At 42.2% G+C, this 19,545-nt stretch overlaps 1 protein-coding gene across 1 annotated transcript in view; it reads left to right on the forward strand.

Moving 5' to 3' along the window:
- Nucleotides 1–19,545, forward strand: part of LOC114643530 (protein NLRC5-like) — a 1,801,805-nt gene that overhangs the window by 674,491 nt on the left and 1,107,769 nt on the right. The gene's annotated exons all lie outside the window — the stretch shown is intronic.

Genomic DNA, 19,545 nt, shown 5'->3' on the forward strand with positions numbered 1-19,545 from the left:
TTGGTTTAATTCTCCATTATATTTTGTTCAAGACAAGACAACAGATGAACTACATTTAAGACAAATCAAAGCAGGTTTTCTTCCCTTACACCTCACTTTTAAAACAGTTGTTCCAACATAGAAAGGAAGACATGCTGGTGGCTCAATTACTTTATAACCTGGGAAAGGAAGACTAAGCCGACACCTCAGGCTATTGATATGGATATCTGGGACAATAATTTGGTTTACAGCCTGGGAAAGATGGACATGAGGCAACGTCAAAAAACTTTATTATCTGGGAAAGAGTTTGAGCAAAATTCATCAATTATATTGACAGCCAACCAATCAGGTGGATTTGTTATGAAACCACGGCATGACATTTCATAATAAATATGCCTAATTTTGAAAGCAACGTCAGAAGAAGGAGAAGAAGAAAGTACAGAATGTGAAGAAGAGGAATGGACAAAGATGGCACTGATTGTCAGAAAAGCATCATCAACATCGATTGCTAAATCAAACACCGCCCTGGGACATTCATCCTTGTCATCTCTATCTTTATTTTGTAAGCTTTTTCTAAAGACTATATATATTCAGACTTTTCTATCAGTACCTATTTTCTATTATTCTTTGTTCCAGTGGTATTATTATTATTATTATTCTAATAAATACCATGCTGCTTTTAACTTTCTATGCTTTGTCTTAATGTCTAGAGTGATTGAAGTAATAAGTTAGATTTCTTTGAGCACCTAGGTGCAGCTGGACTTTTGCTATTATTTCTGTTCTGCAAGGTTTATAAGGCTGAGAGTGAGAGCGCCACTCAATAGTTGGAACAGTACGAAAGAAGGTATTCTTGGCTGATAAATGGCCTATAGTCAAGAGTGCTGAGTCTTTATATGTTTAAATGTATTCTTGTAGACCAAAAGTAATATTTAGGTATGAGATATCACTAAAACATCGTATGTTGTTCGTGCCGATAATAAGTAAGTCTCTTGAAGTGCTGAGTGACATGTTGTGTTATTCCTAAAGCACTTGTGCGGATTAAAGTGCTAAGGGTTAATCAGCGTGTGTGTGTCATTCATGAGGCACTGTTGTGTGTTAGGGTCTGTGTGTAAGCGTATAGCTATGTATGTCGATAACGAACTTGACGAGAACACTTACCCTTGAGGAAACAGGTAAAGGGCAAGTAGAGGGAAATACCACGATAATACACTAGACATTCTTGGTTATTGTCGACAATGAATCCTAAATTTTTTCGAAAGAGCACAGCCCTTACAAAATTTAGCTAACACTGTTGACCTTTCTCTTTCTGGCCGCATATACCGGTAATGGAATGAGCAGGCTGAGAAGGCTCTATGTGATTTAAAAAGTGCAGGACTCCCCGACTATTCTCGTCCATTCACTCTCTTCATGGATGACAAGGGGAATATATGAATGCAGTACTAACACAGCTCCATGGAGAAAAACAGAGGCCAGTAGCTTATTTTTCGAAAAAACTGGATCCAGTGGCCACGGGAATCCCTACCTGTCTTAGAGCAGTAGCAGCAACAATGGAGGCTGTGCTAGCAAGCACGGATATCATACTCATGAGTCCCCTGACAGTAAAAGTGCCTCACGCTGTTCACGCCATCTTAGTCCAGGCTAAAACCTCACACCTCACTACTGCAAGGGCGATACACTATCAAAATGTACTCTGTACCTTGTCAAATGTCACTATTGAAAGATGCTCCACTCTGAATCTGGCCACCTTACTCCCCACTGAGGGAGACGGGGAACCACATGACTGCCATTAAGAGATAACAAAGGTCCTGAAACCCAGGCTGGACCTCCAGGAAACCCCACTAGAAACAGGAGAAGTACTTTATGTGTACGGTCATTCCTTGTGATTAGATGACAGAACACTCTCCACCAATTATGCAGTGGTCAAGGGAGATCACTTACTGTACTTGAAGAAAATCAAATCTCTTCTAGTTTAGGAGCACAAACAGCTGAGCTAATAGCTCTCACCTGAGCCTGCCAACTGTCAGAAGGGAAAGTCATAACCATTTACACAGATTCCAGGTATGCTTTTGGAGTCTGCCATGATCATGGGGCATTATGGAAATTAAGGGGTTTCAAAACCAGTACTGGTAAGCCCATATAACACCAGAAATTAATGGAATCTCTTCTTGAAGTCATAGCAAAACCATCGAAACTGGCAATAGTGAAATGCCAAGCCCATACTGGAAAACAAGACCCAGTCAGCCAAGGAAACAAACTGGCTGACCACTTTGCCAAACAGGCCACATATAATAACACATCAGTCACTTCATTCCAACAGAAGACCCTAACTCTTTTAGGGCGGATGTCGACTTTTGTCGACAGGAGGGGTTGAAGGCTAATGTCGACAAAAGTCGACATCCAGGGATAGGGGGCGACAATCAGCTGTTAATGGTGACAAATCTCACTGTCACGTCACAGGCATTCCCTCTGTGCTTGGAGGAATGCTAGACTCGTTGACTCGGCAACTAAACCTTGCGTGTGCGTGAGTTGCGAAATGTAAACAATGGCAAGATGGCATCGACATGTGAAAAGGGAGAGAAGCAAGTGCAGAAAAGAAAACACTCAGCAGATGATGTTTTGCGCATTATCGCGGAGTCGGACTCTTGATTTTTCAGAATCGGATTTTATTGGCAGTGATCAGGAGATCGAGCAAGAGAGTGAGAAGCAGGCATCAGGGTCGCCAGCGGATCTGCTGCCAGTTGAGTGCCTTCGCGCAGCCGATGCATCTACAGCAAGGTTCGCATGGGATAAATACACAGACATTGATCCGTTGAGAGCCGATCTGGCTACCGGAGTTTACAAGACGGCATGACACGACAGATCACCAGCTGCTGTACTTCAGGCTGATCTCTCCTGATGCTGCTTTTCAGCTACTGTCAGACAAGACAAACAGGTAGGCAGAGATTTTTTTTGAATCGCGGGCTGCGTTTGCATCGCATTCTCGTTTTTCAAAGTGGAAACCCACAACGAAAGACGAGATGAAGTGCGCTGTGGCATTACAAATAGAGATGGGACAGAACTGGTGATATAACTTCAGGGAGCATTGGTCCAAACGTATTTTGTCCCCTGGTGGCTTAGGTACGTGCTGCTGCAAAGTTTTATTCACTTCTGTAATAAACAGAAGCAAATCCCATGGGGTGAGCCAGGCTATAATGCCATACATAAAGTTCATAAAGTTTCAGAAGATGAAAAGAGGTGACAATACGATTTTCATGGAGGCAGAAAACTTGGTGGCAGTGGCATGGCACGATGGCAAATAGGTGACTTGTCTCTCTACAGTACACACTAACAATATATGTGAGAAAGTGCAGCAACAGACAATTGAAAAGTAGGCACCAAAGCAACACATATTGTAAGGAGTGCAATGTGGCAATGACTGAAATTGGCTGCTTTGAGCGAGATCAGACTTTGCTGTGTAAAATGTATGTGATATGTATGTGAAATCATAGAGTATGCAGGCTCATACAACATGCAAGACAGTAACATTTGTCAAAAGTAAATATTTTTTGTTGATTTGATATGTTAAACAATTGCTTTGTGTTCTTTTTTAAAAAATGTTAGTTTTTGGAAAAATATTCAGCCCTGGGAGAAAAGAAACAAAAAAAAAATTAGCCCTAAAAGAGCTAAGGAGGATTCTGATAATCAAATTATTTATATACAGAACGTCGCCACTGACCGAAAAAGGATAAATTGGTCCCGAGAAGGATTCCTTTCTGCTGGAGCAAACTAACAAACCTTTCCTCCCAAAGGCTTCTTTTCCAGGGATGGCAAAAATCACACACGGCCTGGATCACGCAGGAAAAGATGCTATGACTCAGGATGTCGAACGGCATTGGGAAACCACACGATTCTCTACATATGCTGAACAATTCCTTCAACGATGCGCACTATGCCAAAGGTTTAACATAGGTAAAGGTACTCAGGTAAGCCCCACCGTCACTTTTAACCCAAATCCATTCGAACACCTCCAAATGGACTACATTGAGTTAACAGCGTCTAAAGGCTACCGTTATTGCTTGGTATTTGTCGATTTGTGCTCCCAATGGGTGGAAACTTTTCCCTCTAAACATGCAGATGAACAAAATGTGGCCAAAGCTCTGATAAAAGAAATCATTCCAAGATGGGGAATACCACAGAAACTACATACCGATAACGGTACCCACTTTGTGAATTCTGTAATAAATGAATTGACCACTTGGCTCCAGATAGATGTACATCATTACTGCAGATACCATCCCCAAAGTGGAGGTATTGTAGAAAGGTGCAATTGCACCCTAAAATCGAAATTGGCAAAAATCTGTGAGCAGACCAACTTAACCTAGCCAGATGCTCTACCCCTGGCCTTGATAGGGTTGAGAGGAATGACACATCGGCAGTTGGGATTGTCACCATTCGAAATCCTGACCGGACGCCCCATGCCCGTTGGCATGGTCATTGGAAATGTCACCCTGCATACTGTGGACAATGATCTTCTTTCTAATCTTACAGGTCTCCGAAGCGCCCTGAAGGAAGTCCAAGAACAGGTTAACCAGGCCTGGCGGACGAGTCCTCCTCCAGATTTCCCTTGGGACCTGGATATTGATCATTGACACCCGAAGGAAACATTGGCATCAACCTTACTGGAGGGGACCATTCCAAGTGCTGCTATCTACACCTCACGCCGTTAAAGTCGAAGAACTTCCTGCCTGGATTCACGTCTCACACTGCAAAAGATGGCACCCATAATTTTTGCAATCTGGGTTTTGTTTCACTCTGTAATCCCGATTGATGGACATCAGATTCCCATTCTGAATTATGAAGTAGGGAAAACAGCCTCAGTACAGGTTGACCTTTGCTCGGTTGTTCCCTGCTCACCAGACAGACAAGACCAATGGAGATGGTCTGAAAAATACGTCTGTGTAACTCGACTCTATAAAATCTGATTTAAGCTTCTCTTCCAGTCTGACTGAATGTTCAAGCTGGAGTGATGTGTTTGCAAACACTGGACACCAGGACTGGGGGTACAACTCATGGGAAGCCCAGGAGCATGGTTTGAAGACAAGGTTTTCTATAATTAAATCAGGGTTTAGTCCGATTCATGAATGTATGGTAGGAACTTGTAATCCCTTGATTATCACTCTGAAAGACCCCTCATATCATGATAAAGTAACATATATATTAGGGGCCCATGTCTCCAGGACTGACCCACTAGGGCAGTTCTGTATTCATGTCTACTTTCCCCTGTCAACCGGTCCCAATCTTCCACTGAGAACGTCACCTCCTCTCTCACCCTTAACACCCCTGATAACTCTCTACAGAACCCAATCAAATATCTTAACATTACCTCTCTTTCCTCCACCTTCACAGTCAACACTGGATACGGTGACCAAAACCGTTGGCTGCAGTGGGTATTGTCCTCAGCCAGACAAGTCAATCAGTCTTTTTGCTATGCCAGCGCCACCGCTTGATCGCATTTGGCTACCACTCCATTTTCTCTGACTGACCTCTCTGAACCTGCCGGTCTAACTTGTGTCCTACAGCTTTTTTCCTCCCCAACTCCTCCTAAAGATCCCTTATGTACCTTGATACATAAACTCTTTCCACCCCTTCCTTCCATGAGTCCTCCTATGTACCATGCTTACAAAGCAAACTATACTTGCTTTACCTGTGCTCATTGACCCAACACCACAAATTATCAAGGTGAGCTACCCACTCACTGGTGTCAAGAGACTTCCAGTCACTTTAACATCTCTGTAATTTGGTTTACCTCCCAGAACACATCGCGAGCTGACATTTGGTGGATGTGTAAGAAGAATCTCCTCCTTCCAACCCTTCCCTCAAACTGGAAAGGTCGCTGCGCCCTAGTCCAATTAATCATGCCTTTCCACCTGCTACCCCTCGACAATATCCCCAAACCTAAACTCCATCAACTTAAAAGTGATCTCTCTCTCCATGGTGAAGGTGTATACATTGATAGATTTGGAGTCCCTAGGGGAGTCCCAAGCCAGTAGAGAGTATACAACCCTTTGGCTGCAGCACTAGAAACCCTCTTCTTATGGGGGTCAACCCTTAACAAAAATGTAGATTGGATAAATTATCTTTATTATAACTGATAATGTTTCCGGAACTTCACCTGTGAGGCCATTGACGGCATACATGAACAGCTTGACAAAACTTCTCAAATGACCTGGCAGAATCGTATTGCTTTAGAAATGCTATTGGCGGAAAAGATGGGTGTCTGCGTGATGTTCGATGATGCTTGCTGTACCTTTATTCCTAATGACACTGCCCCCAACGGTTCTGTCACCCGTGCCCTAGCTGGTCTCACCTCCCTGTCCATAGAATTAGCGGAAAACTCAGGAACACCTGATTCTTTCAATGATCTCTTCCAAGATTGGTTCAGTTCCTGGGCTGGTTGGATTAAAACTATTCTCATAACTGTCCTTATTTCTCTGACAGTTCTCATGCTTTTTGGTTGTTGTCTTATCCCGTGCATTCCGAGTCCTCCTACAAAGGTTTATTAATGCCTCCATTAACACTAGAATTACCAGAGCCTACAAAAAAAACTCGTAGATCCGTCCCACCTTAAATCGCTTCACACTTCTCCATCATCGTCTTTTGTCCTGTAAATGTGGTGATAAGCAGCAAACAGCCTACTATCACATCCCCCACCGCCGCACAGTTTTCTCAGCTCAAATCTGTTTACCTGCGTGTCAATTGCTTGGAGTTGTATAGAGTGAGAAGTCAAGCAAAATGACACCTTTTATAAATATTGTATCGTTATTTGGAACACATGCATTTCATGTGTGTTCCGTGTCTACAACGATCTATGTAAACACATTGTTAAAACAAAAATGTTTTTCATGATTTAGTAATAATTGACAAAATGTAGACATGATGTTTATAATGTGTGAAGCCTAAAGTCCAAATATCAAAGAAACACTTTCACAAAACGTACAAATATAACAGAACAAATGCGCTCAGTCAGTAACAGCCAGTGTAAATGTGTGATACTTGTAAAGGTTAGCTTTGTTTTGTTTTTTTTTTATTCAGTTTCATTCCCTTCGCCCTTCCTCGCCTCCCACCCATGTGACACTGCTGTTTTCACATAAAGACGCGCTATATCTCAAATGTTATTTATTTGGATCACATAAAGATGCGCTATAGCTCGTATGTTATTTATTTTGTCAACGCTACACCTTCCAGATCAAAACACTAGTGTGGTGTATGTGCCCAAAAAAAGTCTAACTGCATTCTCCTACCATTGCTCGCGTACTAAAGTGTCAGTAGGGTATTTTTTATGACATTACACGTGTAATTTGTGAGCATGCCCTTGACGATCAAACAGAGGAAGCTCAGCAGTTCACTTGTGATTTTATGCTGTAGATCTGGCTCTTACATACAAATGACGGTGCATGTGCCCAAAACATTAACATTTATATGTTGATCTTTTAATAGGAATTAACTATCCAGAAATCCTCGAGCAGTCACGATTCATACCTAGTCAAGGAGGTGGACCCTATGCTATGAAGATTGCACTTGGATGGGTGGTCGGCAGACCATACAAGGAGATAGATGACCTCACAAAACAAAGTGGTAAGATGCCCAAACATTCAACCAATCGTGTGTCAATAACAGAGATTGAGGATATGATGATACAACAGTATAACACAGATTTTCCAGAACGCAGCTGTGAAGAAAAGGAGGAGATGTCAAAGGAGGACATCAAGTTCATGCGCATAGCCTCAGAATCTGCGAGTCTGGTAGTTGGCCATTATTGTTTAAATTTGCCTTTGAAGGATGAAACACTGAAAATGCCAAACAATCGCTGTATTGCTGAACAGAGTGCTATAGGACTCAAAAGAAAACTGAGCAAAAATTCAGGTTTCCACGGAGACTATAAAGCCTTCATGAAAGACATTATAGACAAGGGTTATGCTGTCAAGGTACCCAAAGAAAACCTAAATTGCAATGAAGGCAGAGTGTGGTACATCCCACATCACGGTGTGTATCATCCAAAGAAAAATAAAATTCGAGTGGTCTTTGACTGCACTGCCACCTATCAGGGAATCTCACTTAATGAGCAATTATTAAAAGGCCCCGACCTAACTAACACACTCATTGGCGTCCTTACAAGATTCAGAAAGGAGCCAGTAGCACTAATGGCAGACATTAAGTCAATGTTCTACCAAGTTAAAGTACCAGATAGAGACACTGATCTTTTACGTTTCTTATGGTGGCCTGAAGGTAATCTAAGTAAAGACCTTGAAGAATACAAAATGACGGTACATCTTTTTGGTGCTACTTCTTCACCCAGTTGTGCTTCTTATGCTTTGCGTAGAACAGCCGAAGACTCCAGAGATACATTTCCTGAGGAAGCTGTTAACACCGTTCTCAATAACTTCTACGTGGATGACTGCTTAAGGTCAGTGACAACAGAGGAACAAGCAATAAAGCTGGCAAAGGACCTCCAAGCTCTATGCCTCAAAGGGGGTTTTCACTTGACTAAGTGGGTGAGTAACAACAGAGAAGTTTTATTGTGTATACCAGAAGAAGACAGAGCTCATGAACAAAAGGACTTAGACTTGAGCCACAGTCTCCTTCCCACAGAGCGTGCCCTGGGTGTCCAGTGGTGCACACAAATGGACTGTTTCAAATTTCAGATTAAGTTACAAAACAAGCCCGCCACAAGGCGTGGTATTCTGTCTGTTGTTAGCTCAGTTTATGATCCACTTGGTTTTCTAGCACCTGCCCTACTGCCAGCAAAACAAGTATCATAAATTACACCGGCTGTTACAGACTGGAATCAAATGTATGTTTTTATTCTAAAATAGTAAGAATACGAGCAGCTCAGTTCTCAAAACGGACTCGCACGGGATCGAACTGACGAAGCTTTGATTACAAGTCAGTAGCTGATACTGTTGCGCAACAAATCTCTCGTTCCAATTGTGTGTCAATGTCGCAATTAAACGCGGGTTGTTTTTCTGCAGTTATATTTTTGAATAAAAGCGCATTTGTTCTGTTATGTTTGTTCCTTTTGTGAAAGTGTTTCTTTGATATTTGGAATTCAGGCTTCACACATTATACACTTCATGTCTACATTTTGTCAATTATTACCAAAACATGAAAAACGTTTCTGTTTTAACGATGTGTTTACATAGATCGTTGTAGACACGGAACACACATGAAATGCATGTGTTCCAAATAACGATATAGTATTTATAAAAGCTGTTATTTTGCTTGACTTCTCACTCTATACAACTCCAAGCTACTGACACGCAGGTAAACAGATTTGAGCTGAGAAAACTGTGCGCCGGTGGGGGATGTGATAGCAGACTGCTTGCTGTTTGCTGCTTATCCACGCATTTACAGGACAAAAGACGCTGATGGAGAAGAGTGAAACGATTTAAGGTGGGATGGATCTATGAGTTTTTTCGTAGGCTCTGGTAATTCTAGTGTTAATAGGGCTTATCTCCTCCACGCTGACCTTGACTCCCAGTATACACCTATTCTCCCATCCCCTGACCCCTTTCCCTAACCCCATTCCGTGTAAGATGATGCAGAAGTCTAATCGACGAAGTTCACATTTAATGTGCAAAGGGGGAAATTGAGAAAGAATATTTAGAATTAAGGTGCTCCAGCCTTTCCAAACAATAAAAATATGGTGCTAATAGAACTATAAGAAGTGTGACATGCATTAAATAAGGATGTTAAAGCTAACCGAACAAATGTAATCTAATGCAGATACTAAAGCTATAAGAATGTAATTTCTTTGTAACTAATGTAATCATACTGAACTAACTTTTATGTAACCCTTGATATTGTATAAGCTATGTGCGTACAAAAAGAATAAGGAAGTGAGTAATGTCTAAATCTGCTGAAGTTGCACACACCCTGTGACAGTTAGGACAAGAAATTGCTGCAACTGGTCTTGTGTGTGTGCGGTGCTGACAGGGGCGTATTGCTTAAGATTGTGAGTGTGCTGACAACTCTTTTTTCTGTAAGAAACACTGTGCGCTCCTGCAAGTTCCAATTCAGGATGTGACCACAAGCTGTAGCAATCTATGTATGACCTCAAAATGAACTGCTGCGCTTCCACTTTTTATTGAAATAAACAAGCTGGGTATAAAAAGGAAAGACTTTCTACTGACAGGGGGCTGCCTGTAGCAAACTGAGCTGAAAGCTGCTGCGGCCTCTTGCTCACCAAGAATAAAGAAATTGCTTTTTACTCTACATTGGTGTCCATCCCCTGTCGTTCCTGACTTTCAGCGACCACACCAGGCAGGTAATTCAAACCCAAAATGCTAGATTCATGAATATGAAGTGCCACCCTAGATAAGAGCTGCTCACCTCTGCAGTATTCACTTGGCTATTAGACAACAATTCACTGTTAATTGTTCCACCAGAGAATATAAAAAATATATCAGACCTCTAGGGGAGTGAAGGAAGGGATCAAGAAATACAACAAAGATCAAATATCAGGAAAAAACAGAAGATCAGATATATCAGATATATGTAGACCTACTGGACAGTGTCCTGATAATAAATGGTCCAGCAGTCAATGTGTTAACTAGAGAACAAACATGAAATCACATCAAGGCTGTTTCTCAGAATATCTACGGTCCTGGACAAAGTGGTCTGTGCAGTATTGGCACAAATATTGTTGTGCCAAAGACATCAAATAATTTCGATTTCAGAAGTGAATGTTTTTGGTAAATCTGATGACTTTAGTTTTCATGTTTGGATGGAGGCCCCACGGAAACTGTTTTAAACCACAAGAACAGACCCAGTATTATATTTAACTTTTAAATACTGCTTCACTTAAGAACACAACTTACTATGACAAATGAATGTATCTCATGATTGTGAAAAATAACTTTGACTTGAAAAATAGCAAACGTATCCTTTAATGTAATTTTAACAACATGATTGATGGTCGAGGTGACAGTGGTAGAAGAAATAAGAAAAGACAGCAGAGAAGAAGAGTAACAGATAAACAGGTTAATTCACACATGGGCCTGACAGTTGAGATGTCGCCCTAACTAGAGGAGGGCTGATGAGGTGTAGCCACCCACTTGAACCACCTGGGGTCTGCCTGTCAGGAAGTTCAAAACCCCGCTGCACAATGAAATGCTCAGACACTTTTATGTTGTTGAAAAATTTCAACACTTTTGTCTCATTTTTCCCAGGGGTGAACATTACACTAAGAAGATTAAGGGGCTAAAAAACAAATAGGAAGAGCCAGAATCAGAAGCCTGCCACAACCTGTTTTGCATCTTCTCCACATCTACAACACTGCATAGGAGAGTAAGAGAGAGCAAGCACTAGGCTTCCTAACAGAAAACATTTAGAACTCCATCTCCTAATGCTGGTACATCATGTCAACCAGCTACAGAGATATACACATCTGGAGAGGCACCCTGAGTCCCCCAATCACTCTCAGCACAACGGCACCATAAGTGGCTGCCATAGAGGGGAACTGGCAATGAGGTGAAGAGCCCAGTCAGACTTCCTTCAAAAGGTTAGACTCGCATGCAAATCCTGGAGGTTTATTTATTTCTGAAAATGACATGGACACAGTGATTTACAATAAGCGTGCAATCTTGGGACATGTTTGAAGAGCCCTAGATTAGTGAACCAGGGAACACAAGAACACAGTGCAGGACTTCTTGGGGCATCCTAGTTGAGACTGTCTACTTCAAAATGGTCACAGAGGTCCAAATATTCATGTGAGAGTACATCACAATGGACAGACAGGACAGTAGATATGACAGATGGGAAATGATTTGCATCACCAACTTTCACATTATGGAAAGTTGCAGTGCGTTGACTGGAAGAAGCAGGCAGAGATAATAAATCAGTGCCAGGATGTGGCCTGGGACACCTTAAACTATTGACATCATTGAGATGAAGGTAGCAGTGGTGATTATGTGTCTTCTTCTTCTGGTCTTTTCTTTCTTAAATCCCCAGTTAGTTCTTTCTTCATATTCTCAGGTCACCTGTCCCTGACTGGAATCATCCATTTCCATCTCATTTTAAAATTGAGTTCTAACAGCAGTTTTCCTCCAAGCCTGCTCTTCCACATCTTCCAGATAGCTGACATAGTTCAAGTTCAAGCACTTTATTGTCATTGTATAACAAAACAAAATTACTTTTTGTGACAGCCCCAAGGTGCATTTAAAGAAAAGTCAAATACAGTGGAACCTTGGGTCACGACCGTAATTCACTCTAAAACTCTGGTCGTAACCCGATTTGGTCGTGACCCGAAGTAATTTCCCCCATAGGATTGTATGTAAATACAATTAATCCATTCCAAACCGTATGAACTGCATGTAAATATATTTTTTTAAAGATTTTTAAGCACAAAAACAGTTAATTATACCATAGAATGCACAGCGTAATAGTAAACTAAATGTAAAAACATTGAATAACACTGAGAAAATCTTGAAAAGAGAAAAGTAATATTGCAAGAATTCACGCTATAGCCTTAGGAATCGCTCGCTGTAAACACTTTTTTTTTAATGAGTTTTAAGCACAGGGAAAAAAATGAACATTTGAAAAATCCGTAATTTAATAAACAACCAAGAAAAGAAACATAACAACAATACACACTACGAACCGAAAAATAAACATTTGAAAAATCCGTAATACAAAAACTAACCATAAACAACCATGAAAACTAACCTTACATGAGTCGAGGTCTGGCATGAAGAAAGTGAGGAGGAACTGAGTGGAGAGGAGGTTATAGTTTTGAGGGAGAGTCCGGCTCTGCGATGGAGGGATGTTCTCCTTCAGGTGTTTTCTCTCTTGTGATTTCTTGGGTTTTTGGTGTTTTTAACTGTTTAGCTGGTGGATCAGACTTTGCGAAATAGCGGTCTAATGTGACTTGCCTTTTCCTACGCATTAAAAGTTTTGGAAATGCAAGACGACATTGTCGTTCATCATGTTTTATCACTCTGTTTGTAACCGCTTTGACAGGGTGGTTCTCCTCGAAAAAATCCTGGCACTCGTTCCATTTATCCATGATGGCTTTTATCGCATCAGTTTTTATAACCACCCTTTCCTATTCTTCCCCTGAGGACTGCTCCTCGGTGAGCAACCTATGCTGCTCTTGCTGGAGTTCAGCGAGTTCCTCCGTCGTCAGCTCCTCCTTGTGATCCAGGACCAGCTCCTCGATGCCCTCATTGTCCACTTCAAGACCCATGCTCTTGCCCATGGACACAATCTCATCCACAATAGGAGGTTGTTTTCTAAATCCTGTTCAGGAATGCATTCAGGCCAAAGTTTCTTCCAGGCCTAGTTCAAGGTGACGTCTTCCCAGGCTTTATCAATGAGGTTGATGCAATGAACGATATTAAAATGGTTCTTCCAGAACTCTTTCAGGGTCAAAGACATTTCCTCGGTCACATTGAAACACCTGGCGAATAGTCCTTTGGTGTACAGCTTCTTAAAATTTGAAATAACCTGCTGGCCCATGGGCTACAGAAGAGGAGTCGTGTTGGGGGGGGGGGGGGGACATGACCTTAATAATGTCATACTCCTCGACCATATTGTCAACCAAATTTGGAGGTTGTGTGCATTGTCCATCAGAAGAAGGCATTTTTTAGGCAGATTATTCTCTTCAAGATATCGCTTCACAGCGAGTGTGAAAGCCTTGTGCAGCCATTCCAAAAACAAGGTCCTTGTGACCCAACCCTTCGTGTTTGCCCTCCACATCACGGGCAGTCTGGCTTTGTTTACATTGTGCTGCTTGAAAGCACGAGGGTTCACAAATTGGTAAACGAGAAGCGGCTTGATTTTTACGTCGCCACTAGCGTTAGCAAACAACAAAACGGTTAACCTATCCTTCATCGGTTTATGGCCGGGCACAGCCTTCTCTTCTTGGGTAATGTAGGTCCTCTTCAGCATCCTCTTCCAGAACAATCCGGTGTTGTCGCAGTTGAAGACTTGTTGTGGGATGTAGACTTCGTCCTCCACTAATTTTGTGAAATTTTTCACAAATTCCTTTGCAGCTTCATCGTTGGAACTAGCAGCCTCTCCATGCCTTACCACACCATGAATGCCACTTCTCTTGCGAAACTTTTCAAACCATCCTCTACTGGCTTTAAATTTATCACTTTCGCCACTCGTAGAAGGATAGTTTTGCAGCAAATCGCCATGAATCTTCCTGGCTTTCTCGCATAGCATCACCTCGCTTATGCTATACCCTGCAAGTCGCTTCTCATTCAGCCACACTAGCAACAGTTTTTCCACTTCTTCCAGCACTTGAGGCCTCTGCCTGGTTAACACTGTAACTCCTTTTGCAACATCAGCTGCTTTAATGACCTCTTTCTGCTTTAGAATAGTCGAAATTGTAGATTTTGACTTCTTGTACTCGGTGGCAAGATCAATAACACGAACGCCACGCTCATACTTTTCAATTATCTCTTTCTTTAATTCAATTTACATTTTCTTCGAACCTTTCTTCTCACCACTCTTCACTTGCTTAGAAGCCATGGTTAACTGCAAAATTAATGCAAAAGCACACAAAATACTGTAGAGCACAACAAGTTCACAGCGAAAGCATGCATGTCTGACCAAGAACAATGCACAGGGAGAGACTGAATACATGAGGAAGTTAATGGCGCGTACGAAACGGAAGGGAAACGAAACAGAGCACAAAGAGTTCACCGCAAAAAGCATGCATGCACGTGCAAGCACTCAGGTCTGACCGAGAACAATGCAACACGTGTGGAAATCATTGGTGCGTACAAACCGGAAGGGAAACTGGCTTGTTCGTCAACCGAGTGTGTGGTCGTGGACAGATGCAAAAATTTGGTGAACTATTTGGTCGTAACCCGATCTGTACGTGTTCAGAGATGTTCATGAACTGAGGTTCCACTGTAGTTCCAAATATGTCGTATACAGTGTTAAGTGATCAAGTAACCAGAGCAAATTATTATTGATCAAAGTACAGCAGCATAAATTGTTATTGCACCTATTAATGAATAGTACATTCCATATTCTATATTGTATTACATTAGTATATTACACATTACCAATACAGCTTATTGCACATGTTCAATTAAAAATGAGCTCAGACTGAGGAGATTCAGAGTTCAGTAAGTTTATGGCAGATGGGAGAAAGCTCTTTTTTAGTCTATTTGTGCGTCCACGGATTGACCTAAAGTGTCTGCCTGACGGGAGGAGCTCAAACAATGAATTTCCAGGATGAGTTTTGTCCTTGAGAATGTTTTTGGCCCTTCTCACACAGCGAGTCTTATACAAGAGTTTGAGTGACAGCAGTTCAGTCCCAGTAATGGCTTCTGCTGTTTTTACGACCCACTGCAGGGCTTCTTTAGCAGCCTTGGTGCAGCTGTTGTACCTGCAGGCCATCATGCAGTTAGTTAAGATGCTCTCTATAGTGCTTCTACAGAAATTAACCAGCAGCTTCTGGGGGAGGTCAGCTCTCCTTAGCCTCCTGAGATAATCGAGACGTTGTTGTGCTTTGCCTATTATAGCCAAGTTGTTGGCAGCCCAGGACAGTCCTCTGAGATGGTGACTCCTAGAAACTTAAAGCTGGAAACTCTCTCCACAGCATCTGCATTGATTGTTATCGGACTGTGATTGGTCTTTTTAGTGGTCCTAAAGTCCAGAATAACTTCTTTGGTCTTTTTGGTATTTAAGACCAGGTTGTTGGTGTTGCACCATGCTGTCCAATTCTGAACCTCTTCCCTATATGCAGCTTCATTGTTGTCTGGTACAAGCCCAATGACAGTCGTATCATCTGCAAATTTAACAGTAATGTTTGATTGGTGGATGGGTTGGCAGTCATGGGTGAAGAGTGCATAGAGAGGGGACTTAGTACACATCCTTGTGGCACACCAGTGCTCAGGGTAGGGTGGAGGATGTGTGTTTGCCCATCCTGACAGACTGGGGGCGGTTGGTGAGATAATCCAGTAACCAGTTGCATATCTGGACAGAGCAAGTCCTAGTGCATAGAGTTTTTAGATCAGCTGGTTAGGTATGATGGGATTTAATGAAGAGCTGTAGTCAATGAAGAGCATCCTAACACAGGTGTTGGGCTTTTCCAGGTGCGAGAGGGCAGCATGTAGAGCCACACAGATGGCGTCCTCAGTTGATCTGTTTGACCGATAGGCAAACTGGTGTTGGTCTAGATCAGCTGGGATGGAGGCTTTGATGTGGGTGATTACCAGTCGTTCAAAGCACTTTGCGATGACAGGGGTGAGAGCAACTGGTCGATAGTCATTAAGACAGGTTATCCTCGGTTTTTTGGGAACAGGTACAATGGTTGTGGATTTCAGGCACAAGGGGACTACACCTGAGGAGAGAGAGAGGAGTTGAATGTGTGTGTAAATACCTCCGCTAACTGGTCAGCGCAGGCCTGGAGCACATGTCCTTACACATTATCAGGACCTGCTGCCTTCCTCGTATTGATGTTTTTGAGTGCCCGCCGCACATCATGTATGTGTACGACCAAAGGCTGTGAGTCTCCGTTTAGCTCGAAGCTGACTGGAGGCTGGTTATTGTCCTTGTCAAACCGTGCAAACAAACTGTTAAGTTCCTCTGCTAGGTTGGCATTGTTATTGGCCAGTGTGTCTTGTACGTCATTTTTCTTTTTGTAATCCGTGACTAATCGGATGCCTTGCCACATCCGCTGTGAGTTTGAGTTACTGTCAAAGTCCTCCTCAATCCGTTGTTTGTACGTGAGTTTAGCAGACTTGATGCCCTTCTTGAGGTTGGCTCTGGCAGCTCTATAGGCTGAGGTGTCTCCTAATTTAAAGGCTTTGTCCCTTTCCCTGAGCAGCTGTTTGACTTCACTATTCATCCATGGTTTCTCATTTGGGTAGACCTTAATCCTTTTGTTGACAGTGACATTGTCCACACAGTAATTCATATATGACAGCACAGATGAAGTATGTGTCTCTAAGTCTGTCTGATGAAAAAATATATTCCAGTCTGTTTGCTCAAAGCACTCCTGAAGTTGGCAAATGGCAGCTTCAGGACGAACTTTAACAGTCTTGCTAATTGGATTAGTACTGCTGATAAGGGCTTTGTGCGCTAGAACAAGAAATAAAGAGAGATGATCAGACTGGCCGAGGTGGGGGTGTGGAATGACCTTATAGGCGTCTTTTATGTTTGTATAGACCTGCTCTAAGGTGTTCTCACCTCTGGTTTTACAAGGTACATGCTGATAAAATCTGGGGAATACATCCTTAAGATTTGCTTGATTAAAATCCCCAGCAATGATAAAAACGGCATCAGGGTGCGAATTCTGTGGTTTACTGATAATGTCAAACAATTTTTCAAGCGCTGACTTAACATTAGCCTGAGGAGGTATGTATACTGCCATAACAATAACGACGGTATGTTCTCTCGGTAGGTAAAACGGTCGACATCTTAGCATCAGATAACCTCCAGACAGAATATTTAAAGAGCTCAGAGCCGCTATACATTTGTTTTAAGCCATAGCATAACAAAGTGCTTTTAAAATCACCAGTGGACCACCACTCATACCAGTTAATGTCTCTGACACACCATCTAACTAAAGCTCACTGTCAGGTGGACTTCCATCTGTTGCTTCAGTTTTCTTTCATCTACCAGATTTTTTTCCTAATCTATGGGCTGTTATTCTGTATGTTCAGTAGACATCATAACTGAGCACACACTATGGCAGACATTTTCACTTTTTTCACAGGTTTGCTCTGTACACAGGATGTTACAATTTTTAATGTTGTTTAAGCTATTGTCTTACGGGTGCTCAGGACTAATTAACTAAGGCATCAGGTCTTTAAGATCTGTGCTGATCAGCTTGCACCAGTGTTCATGGTAATATTCAATCTCTCCTTAGCACAGTATTTCACACCAATGTGCTTTAAAAGATCCACCATTGTCTATGTGCCTAAGAAAGTGAGTCCAACCTGTCTGAATGACTACCGATTTGTTACATTATTACATTACATCTTGCCTGAAGAAGGGGCCTGAGTTGCCTCGAAAGCTTGCATATTGTAATCTTTTTAGTTAGCCAATAAAAGGTGTCATTTTGCTTGGCTTTTCTCTACATTCATAATGGCTAACACGGTACAACACCCTAGTACTACTGATTTGTTACAAATACTCATAACTGCATAACTACATCTGCTCTTCTGTGCCAAAAGAACTGGATCCATTACAGTTTGTATATCACTCCAACAGACACATGGGTGATTCCATCACTGTGATCCTGCACAACAACAAGAGGTGAAATTATGTGTGAATTCTATTTAAAGACAATAGCTCTGCATTCAACACAGTAAACCCCTCTAAACTCATCATGAAGCTCAGGGTCCTGTGTCTGACCATTTCATTGTGTGGCAGGATCTCTACCTTTCTGACCGCCAGAACCCAGGTAGTTCGAGTGAGTGGCCACACCTCATCATCCCTCACTCTCAATAGAGGGGCTCCACAAGGCTGTGTGCCGAGTCTACTTCTGTACTTTTATCTACACATACTGTATGACTGCACAGCTACACATGACACTAACAACATTGTCATGTTTGTGATGACACTAGCCACCAAAGTATAAGGCGAGATTAAGTACGGGTAAAACGCATGTCAAAAGAAATCTCAGTCCAAAAGTTTGTTTTAAAAATATTTAGTGAAAGTTAAAAGCAAATAATCCAAACAAGAATAAAGAAAAAACTAGTTACATACGTAGAATAAAAGGCAAAAAAAAGGAAAAATGTATCTTCTCTAAACTTAGCTATTCTGGAGAAACTTTAGTTATTTCTGTACTTAAAAGTTCTTTACTTCTTCTTTCTATACTTAAAGATTCTTAACTTCTTCTTCTGTACGCTTTAAACATACGGCTCTACACTTAAATAAGTGCTGTTTTATGAGTTACTTTACACACTCAAAAGGCCCGTAGGCCCATAGGCCCAGTTTAAAATCATGTGCCCTCTGCACCTTACACATGGTAAAGCTGGTCACTAACTGAAGAATAATGTTTAGTCAAAGCAGATAGAAATAGCAAGAATATACCAATATTACTCAACTTATGGGGGTTTTAGGAACCTCCCATAGATTATGAATCTTATATAACTAGGAAAATGGCTCTTACACATCCAGCCCCTAATTGTTTATGCTAGGGCAGAATCTAGCATAAATAACCAGTCAATCTTTGTTCCTACCCTCACCTATGGTCATGAGCTATGGGTAGTGACCGAAAGAACGAGATTGCGAATACAAGCGGCTGAAATGAGTTTTCTCCGCAGGGTGTCTGGGCTCTCCCTTAAAGATAGGGTGAGAAGCTCAGTCATCCGGGAGGGGCTCAGAGTAGAGCCGCTGCTCCTCCGCATCGAGAGGACTCAGATGAGGTGGCTCGGGCATCTGATCAGGATGCCTCCTGGATGCCTCCCTGGTGAGGTGTTCCGGGCACGTCCAACCGGGAGGAGGCCCCGGGGAAGACCCAGGACACGCAGGAGGGACTATGTCTCCCGGCTGGCCTGGGACAATGGCGTCTCAAAAAACAAGGCCCGCTCATGCCTGTGGTGACGTCACAATCGAGGT

The sequence above is a fragment of the Erpetoichthys calabaricus genome, chromosome 4 (genome assembly GCF_900747795.2).
Source record: "Erpetoichthys calabaricus chromosome 4, fErpCal1.3, whole genome shotgun sequence".
NCBI lineage: Eukaryota > Metazoa > Chordata > Cladistia > Polypteriformes > Polypteridae > Erpetoichthys > Erpetoichthys calabaricus.